Source organism: Meriones unguiculatus, chromosome 6 (genome assembly GCF_030254825.1).
Source record: "Meriones unguiculatus strain TT.TT164.6M chromosome 6, Bangor_MerUng_6.1, whole genome shotgun sequence".
In the NCBI taxonomy this organism is placed as follows: domain Eukaryota; kingdom Metazoa; phylum Chordata; class Mammalia; order Rodentia; family Muridae; genus Meriones; species Meriones unguiculatus.
Window position 1 is genome coordinate 133391183 of NC_083354.1, and position 8865 is coordinate 133400047.

Consider the following 8865-nt stretch of genomic DNA (forward strand, 5'->3'; position numbering starts at 1 on the left):
CCATATCCAAAATTCATGTCTTTCTCTTTCTTATAACTCACTAAAGGAGAAAGGAGTCCTTCATGACTCATCTAACTTCAAACCAAAACAAGAAAGCAATTAGGAAAATGTCAAACATTAAAAAAAAAAAAGGCCAAGATTCCGTTTCTGCTCATTGCTCGGCTTAAGCTACTTATACAAGATCCATGAGCTTGACAGATGGGAAGGAACACTGGTAACTGAAGCATTGAAATCGCCCTGGATGCTTTCATCGTAGAAAAGAGTCAGAAGAGCTAAAGAGGGTAATAGTTTATGAACAGATCCCTAAAAATGAAAGCAAGATATAGGAATAATCTTTATAGCAATACATTATACTAATACATTATTCTTAAAATTGGTAGTATTTCCCCCCTTATTAAATCAAGTACCAATATGTTTGGAAAGTTTTATCTTTACAAGGCATTAGATGATGGAGTTGCTGAAGGAGGGTGGAATGTAAGAAAAAAAGTCAGCGCTGCACCGGGGACATCTTCCTATGAATTTATGATGCCATTAATTAAGTTAAACCATCAAACAATAAATCCGCATTTTTCCTAGATTTTTTCCACGTAGTATTTGTTAATTGTGTTAGAATTACATAATGTTTTCTGAATTGACTGAGGTCTAAAAGAAAACAATTAAGCATTTGAAATAAAGCTAAATGTCTGTTTTTACATTTAAGTGGCCATCTCCTGTGAGTGTTGTTTGAAGCCATTCGCTCTGATAATGGAATATCGTGCTGACCGGACTGCTGGTGTTGCCCTTCACCTCTCGAGGGGCAACGTGCTTGTCCTCTGGCCTTCGTTCACCTCTAACCCATTAGGCCCTGAGAGCCCTTCATCCAGGACATTCTCTTTTATGTTGCAAAAGGTTAATATAAAAGTACTTTAAATTTTTCGTGGCATCGCAATTCTAAAACTTGAATTTCAAATCAGACAAATTCTTAATGTACCCAGCAAAACCTGAGGGTTTCCTATTTCCACTGTCATAGTACTTAATATGTCTTGATGGAATCTGTTATGATTTGAGTATGAAATGCCCCTTACAGGTCATGTATGTAAGTACGAGGCCCCAGCAAGTGGCAGTATTTTAAGCTCATTGTGGAAGCTTCATGGCAGACAGGCAAGCTGGCAGACGAGGGCAGTCCTGGGTGCATCAGCATCTACCTCTGCGGTTCGTTTCAGCTTACAAATTACAGTTCATCGAAAAGAAGCCAGGGTGGGAGCTCGGGGCAGGAACCTGGAGGCATAAACTGAGGAGACCACGGGGGTGCCACTTGCTGGTTTCTGCCTCTTCGTTTGCCCAGACGGTTTTGGTATTCAATCCATGGCCACCTTCTCAGGGGAAGCACCTCCTGCAATTTTCTCGGCCCTCCCATGCCAGTTACTAATTTAAAAAATTTCCAGAGATGTGCTCATGGAACAATCCAGCAGGGGTGATTTCTTAGCTGAGCTCCCTCTTACCAGGTGACTCTACTTTATGCCAAGTTGATAAAAAAAAAAAAAAGCAACCTTTAATGAGAAGAAACCAGCTGCAGATTTTTGAATTATAAAGAAAATAAATTCAGAGGTTATAAAGCTACATCCCAAAAGTCCACTGAATTCAGTTGAAAAATATCCTTGAGACTTCTTGAGTTCGTTATTTATTCTGGGTATTAGCTCTGGGTCAGATATAGAGTTAGTGAAGATCCTTTCCTAATCTGTATGCTGTCATTTTGTTCTGAAGACAGTGTCCCTTGCTTTACAGAAGCTTTTCAGTTTCATGAGGTTCCATTTATTGATTGTTGCTCTTAGGACCTGTGCTGTTGGTGTTCTGTTCAGGAAGTTGTCTCCTGTGCCAATGAGTTCTAGGCTCTTCCCCACTTTTTCTTCTAACAGGTTTAGTGTGTCTGGTTTTATGTTGGGGTCTTTGATCCACATGGACTTTAATTTTGTGCAGGGTGGTAAGTATGAATATATTTGCATTTTTCTACATGTAGACATCCAGTTAGACCAGCACCATTTATTGAAGATGCTCTTTTTTCCATTGAATGGTTTTGGCATCTTTGTCAAAGATCAGGTGCCATAAGTGTGTGGGTTTATTTCAGGGTCTTCTCTTCAATTCCACTGATCTACCAGTTGGTTTCTATGCCAGTACCATGAAGTTTTCAGTATTGTTGCTCTATAGTATAGCTTGAGATCAGGGATGAAGATACCTCCAGAAGATCTTTTATTGTAGAGAATTGTTTTAGCAATTCTGTGTTTCTTGTTATTCCATATGAAGTTGCATGAAAGACACACAGGGTATACTCACTCACAAGTAGATATTAGACATATAATGTAGGATAAGCCTACTAAAATCTGTACACCTGAAGAAACTAATCAAGAAGGAGGGCTCTGCCTAAAATGCTCAGTCCCCATTCAGAAAGGCAAAGAGGAAGGACATCAGAAGAAGGAGAAAACAGGGAACAGGACAGGAGCCAGCCACAGAGGGCCTCTGAAAGGCTCTACCCTGCAGGGTATCAAAGCAGATGTTGAGACTTAGGGCCAACCTTTGGGCAGAGTGCAGGGAATCTTAGTGTTGCAAGCCGCGTGATCGTCTCGCCAGCAAGAACGCACACGGACAACAGGATCCTTCTGCAACAGGCTTTATTACAGTCAAGCGATGAAAAGAGGAGAGACCGAGCCCCGAAGTGGCGCTGTTTATATAAGCCCTGGTCGCACCTAAGTGACGTGTCATACCCTGATTGGCTGCTCACTCATCACCCCGTCTGACGGCCCGGGCTCGGGCAGTGGCTTGGTGCGCTTTCACGACTCACACATGCGCTCTAGAGGTTCTTTACAGTTCTGAGGGCAGATGTCAGCACCACTAGATGGCGTCTGAGTCTCAGCTCTCCACATCTTAGGAATGAAGTGGAAAATAGTAAGATCTGGAGAGGACAGGAGCTCCACAAGGAGAGCAACAGAACCAAAAAGTCTTGGCACAGGGGTCTTTTTTGAGACTGATACTCCAACCAAGGACCATTCATGGAGACAACCTAGAACCCCTGCACAGATGTAGCCCATGACAGTTCAGTGTCCAAGTGGGTTCCATAGTAATGGGAACAGGGACTGTCTCTGACATGAACTGATTGGCCTGCTCTTTGATCACCTCCCCCTGAGGGAAGAGCAGCCTTACCAGGCCACAGAGGATGACAATGCATCCACTCCTGATGAGACCTGATAGACTAGATCAGAAGGAAGGCGAGGAGGACCTCCCTTATCAGTGGACTTGGGGAGGGGCATGTGTGAAGAAGGGGAAGGAGAGGAGGATTGGGAGGGGAGGAGGGAGAGAGCTACAGGGGGGATAAAAGCTGAATAAACTGTAATTAATAAAAATTAAGATAAAAAAAGAAATAAGACAGTAAGCATGCCCCCCAAAAAAAATTATATCCTTGAGATAGGCATCAAATGCAATGCTAAAGGCAGTAACATTTTCCACACGTGTTTTTTCATTTAGATGATTGCAAAACATCAGATGTAAATGTCAAAAGTTTCCCTCTGAACCTGTAATGTCCATTTTGGACAAAGGCATCAGGGATATCTATACAACAGGTTAGAGACAGCTGGTCCTGTACACATCTTGTGACAGCTAAAATTTTCAGTTACCGGCTGAGCAGCTCAGTGTTTGCCAGGGAGCAATTTCTTCCGCTCTGCGCAGAATACCTCACAGAAGAGAGGGCTGCTGTGTGGGAGCTGATGTGGAGAGGGTCAGGAGTTCACAGCAGCACACACACCACTGCCTCCTGCATTCGGATGATTTCTCATAAAAGTGATAAAAGCATATTATCACCTGCTGCAGTTACCCGCAGAGTGAAAGCATTAAGATGTTTAAGCATTTCTTAAGAGAAAAATCAATCACAGCCTTTCTTTAAATAATTTCTCCACCTCTGCATTTACCTCCCTGTATCTATTGATGAGTACAGTGTGTCACCGCTACCAGCTTCTTTTATATAAAACAAGGCTCAAGAGGTGTTCCATGCCTTCAAATGCCAGCAGTTAGGCACGGTCAGGACGAACACTAACATGGCTTATAAGTATCCACCCGTGTGTACAGTGTAATGTTAAATGTTCTTAAGAAAACATCTTCGGAGGAAAAGGACAAAAATACCAAAGATACATTTTTTCAGTTGGAAAATTAAAGATACCAATCTTACCTTATCATTATTCACAGTAATGTAAATTAATTAAACTTAACAATCAATCAGAATTAGGGATGGAAATAATGGATTTATTGTAATGCTTTAGCTACATATTCTTCACAATGGTGCATTATGTACCTAAATGTAACTAGTCTGAAAACAAAAAAAAAAAAGGAAAAGTCTGTATCATCAAAATAGTACTCAAATGGCTATAACATCAAAATAGCCAAGTGAAAACTAGAGCAGCTATAGCCATAAAAAACAAACACACACACACACACAAATGTTTCCTGGAGATTAAAGAAGACATTTTATGGTGGTATTCATCAAGGAAATATAGCATTTCTGACAGATGAACAAAATAAAAATAAAACCCTTACAATGAGAGAAAATGTTTGTAAATCATATCCAGAAAACACACAAAAAATGTTTACAACTCCACCATAAACAAATTCAGCTTGAAAAAGATAAAAACATTTATTAGACATTTCTCCAAAAGAAAAAAAAAGGGATGCACAATATCAGCACTCGAAATGATGCTTAGAAGCTGTTATTATGGTGTTCACTCCAGCAGCACATGTACTGAAAATTAGACGAAAACAGAGAAGATGAGCATGGTCCCTGCACAAGGATGGCACGCAAATTCATGAAACATTTTATAGTTTTGGACTTTTTGGTACAAATACGAACTCAAAGTTAAAAAGAAGTTATTTTTATGGACATGTGAACAAAACCATCAAAGGTCATGTAACTAGAATCATGAATATAAAAAAAAATACAGAAAACAACATGTTTGTATAGCATTACTATAAAGCCCAGAAAAATGCTACTTTGGGTACATGAACAAAGGCACTGAAAACAGATATTCAAATAAAATTGCCCAAGTGCCATCAATACTCACAATGACTAAAATGTTGAAACAACTAAATTTCTATCAACTGATAAATGGAATAAACAAACCATGATAAATTTTTATGGTGAAAATTTTTATGGTGAAGTCATGAAAAGGAATGAAATGAAGACCCATGCTGCTACATGAATGCACCTTGAAAGGCTTAGGAAATAAACATAAAAACTGGCCATAGTTTTTAGTTATAATCTTCTGTTCTTGGAGGGCCTATATCTCTATGCAATGCATTTGGTTTGAGTCACTCCTCAGAAGAAATAAATGAATTAAAACTACAAGCTGGGAATGGTCTTATATGCCTGTAATCCCACCATAAGAGGCAAACACAGGAGGGCTACACAAGTTCAATATCACAGTGGGTTCCAGGGTCAGGAAAGACCCTTATGTATAAGGCAAATAAACAATGTCTTCAAAGAAACATCCTAGCAATGAAAAGATGGAACCTTGGCCAACAGGAAAGTATAATACGCAGCAAATTTTTAACAATTTTAACACATACCTTATGGAATAATCTATGTTGAGAACAATTTGCTGTTGCTATACATTGACTAGATCCTAGGGAGATTGCTCGGTTGTACATACTGCTCTTGCAGAAGACCTGAGATCAGTTCCCAGGACTCACATCACTAGCTTACAACTGCCTATCGTTTCTACCCGAGGAAAATCTGCGGTGGCTTCAACGAAAAATGTCCCTCTTGGGCTTCTGTGTTTGAATGCTTGATCACCACTTGACGGCACTGATTGGAGAGGTTTAGGAGTGTGGCCTTGCGGGAAGGAGCACTTGAGGTTCAAGGCCTGGTCTCTCAGCTTCGGGCTGCTTCTGTCATGTCTGCCATCACTGCTGTGCTGTGCTGCCATGATGGACTCTGAGCCCCCTGGAACCAAAAGCCAAAATAAAATCCTCATATGAATTGTCATGATCATAGAAATATCTCTCTTCTCTCTCTCTCTCTCTCTCTCTCTCTCTCTCTCTCTCTCTCTCCCTCTCCCTCTCCCTCTTTCTCCCTCCCTCCCTCTCCCTCTCTCACCCTCCCCCCCATACACACACATTTAAAACACCATTGATTAGGGGCTGAGTTGATACCATGATCAGTGAGATGTCGCCTGGCAAACGTCAGGACCTAAAATAGGTCCCAGAGAAAACAAACCAGGCTCAGAAGCATCTGTTCCTAATCCTAACCCTGAAAGGTAGAGATAGGCACTTCCCTGGGATTCGGGACAGATGGAGTGTGGCTTTTGAAGTGCACACACTCCGCCCCCAGCACAGAACTTTTTATGTGTATGAGAGACTTAAACTCACACTTTTCCCCTCCTGGGTTGTCTGGACTAACCTGATCCCCAATCATCCCTCAGTTATCTCTCAGTTTCTCATCTCTTGGAGACTTTGCCTTGATCATTTTCTTTTTGCTCTTCGCAACTCCCTTCATGTATATTTCCAGGAGTCCTTCTGTGTGACCTTTGTAGCTGGCCATCGATCACCAGAATATCTTAAAATATCGTCCCCTTTTCTGTGAATGCTCATTCACGTTTCTGAGAAACAAAACTTAGTTCTCCATGAAGAACCACTTCCCTGAAATCCTTTAGGAAACAGAGTCATTCTCTCATGATCCTGTAGCTCATCTACACAAGGGGAGTAACACATCTCCACAGTAATCATATTTGAAGTCAGGTCTCACACTTTCTATTCCTCCTTCCCACTTGTAAGCTATTCTTTCTTTTCTCTAAACTCCTCCAACTTAGTAATATCACAAAACAATGCTACATCGTTGCCCTCTCCTGGGCCCCTCCCAGGCCATTGCCTTTCATTTCTGCATGACTATCATTCCCTGGTCACTCTGATTCTGCTCCACGGTTAAGACTTTCCTTTAAGAGCTCAGGAGATCTCCACTTACAGAATAATTGGCCATGCAGTGCCGTGGTCACTCAGTTCCTTCATTTCTCTCTATGTGTTCTTTTCCATCTCTGTAGCTCAACCTTTCCTCCCACAGGGATTTACTTACTGGGTACCATAGACCATGATTGCTGTCTCTGCTCAGACTTCTGAATTTCCAGGTATGTGAGAAGACAGCTGCTCTCATCATGAGAGAAAGCCATGATGAATTATCTGACAAAAGCAACTTAAAGGGAGAAAAAATATCTTACAGTTCAGAAGGATAGAATCCAGCATGGTGTCAGCGGCAGGAGGCAGCTAATGCCATTGTTCATTCAGTCAGGAACCAGAGGCAAAAACTTCTGCTCACCTCCCAGTCTCGTTTGTGTGCGGCTCAAGGCCTCATCCCAGGCAGTGATGTCCCCCATGTTTGAGGTGGGTCTGCCACCGCAGCTAACCTCATCTAGAAAAATCCATTACAAATATGCCAGAACTTGGTTTCCATGGTGGTTCCAAATGCCATCAAACTGGCAATCAAGACCAGTAATCCCATATGGTAAAGCACAGTAATAAATACCCAGGAACTCTGAGTTTCTACTGTGGCTAATTCTGCTTCCCTTGATTAAAAGAAAAATCGAAGAGCTTTCTGTTCCAGGCACTGATGCCCACAAAAATATCACCATCAGGGCTTGTTTGTATCCCCCTCAAGTAAAATGTGTCCCTGCCACATTCTCCATAAATGCTTTCTTAAACAAGTCAACAAATATAAAGCCATAAGGAAATAACGGGAAGCTTCCAGAGAGACCAGTGTGAAGGCAGAAAAAGTTGGAGAGCATTTAGTAAGGTCAACTCTAACACACCAGTTTTCACAATTTTTGAAAATGTCTATTGTGAGATTGACCTCCAGTGCTGAGGTAGAACCATCATTTTTCTAGCTTAGCTTAACTTCAGTTTTAAATACATGCCATTAACTAAATGTAAGGGATTTAGTTTACTCCAGCAAAAGAGCACTGTTTGCTAAATACAAGCTTAATGTTCATTGATGTTCATTAATATCCTGCTTCTCCACAGCAGTCAGATTTGAAGCCCCATCTTTATTAAGCATCTACAGCAGGACTGACTAAACACCAGGGTTCACCAGGCAGCCTTGGGAGCTGTCCTGAGCAGCTCCGGAAACCACAGTTAAGGCACTTTGGGACATGGACACCCACTCTGGCTAACCATAGCTTCAATGTGAGAAACCTCAGAGTTCGTAAATACCAAGGCATGCCAGGAGAGTCCCACTCTGATTCCCAACAGTAGGAGACCTGAGCACCCGCAAGGAAGGTATTTGTTGATGATTTGTCTCAGGACAATGCTGCGAAGGTTCACACAGAGCCCCAAGGCTTCGAGGATAGCTCAGTCAGTAAATTTCTTACCACACAAGCATGAGGACATGAGTTGAGCTCCCAGAACCTGTGACACAAAAACGCTTGGCATGGCGACACATGCTGTAACCCCAGTGCTGGAGAGCAGGAGGATCCCTGCAGCTCGCTGATCAGCCAGGTTAGCCCCATGGCAGTGAGAGAGCCTGTCTCAAAACACGAGGTCAATAGCGTTGGAGAAATGGCATTATAGGTTGTCCCCTGGCCCATACGTGATCACACTTACATGTATACCTGCACACATGTGCACCCTGGTGAATATGCACACACACCTACACACACACACAAGTTTTTTAAATTCTGAGAGTCAAGAGATTGTTAGGGCAGATACAAGAGAGGGCAGTAAGTGGTTTTTAAGCAGACTGAAAAGAATCAGGCTTTGGTGTGCAGCATTTTAGCTCTGCATCATTGAGCATTTGATGTTGCAGAATTTTAAAGCAGGCTGAGGCTTTTTCTGCTCTGGGACTTCTCAGTTTACAGTGGAAAT

General features: G+C 41.9%; 1 non-coding gene across 1 annotated transcript; it reads left to right on the top strand.

The window, feature by feature from the left end:
• The first annotated feature begins 4735 nt into the window (after positions 1-4735).
• On the top strand, positions 4736-4843 carry LOC132655043 (U6 spliceosomal RNA). Its single transcript, XR_009592625.1, has one exon. It is a non-coding gene; the product is annotated as a U6 spliceosomal RNA (small nuclear RNA).
• The last annotated feature ends 4022 nt before the right edge of the window (positions 4844-8865 follow it).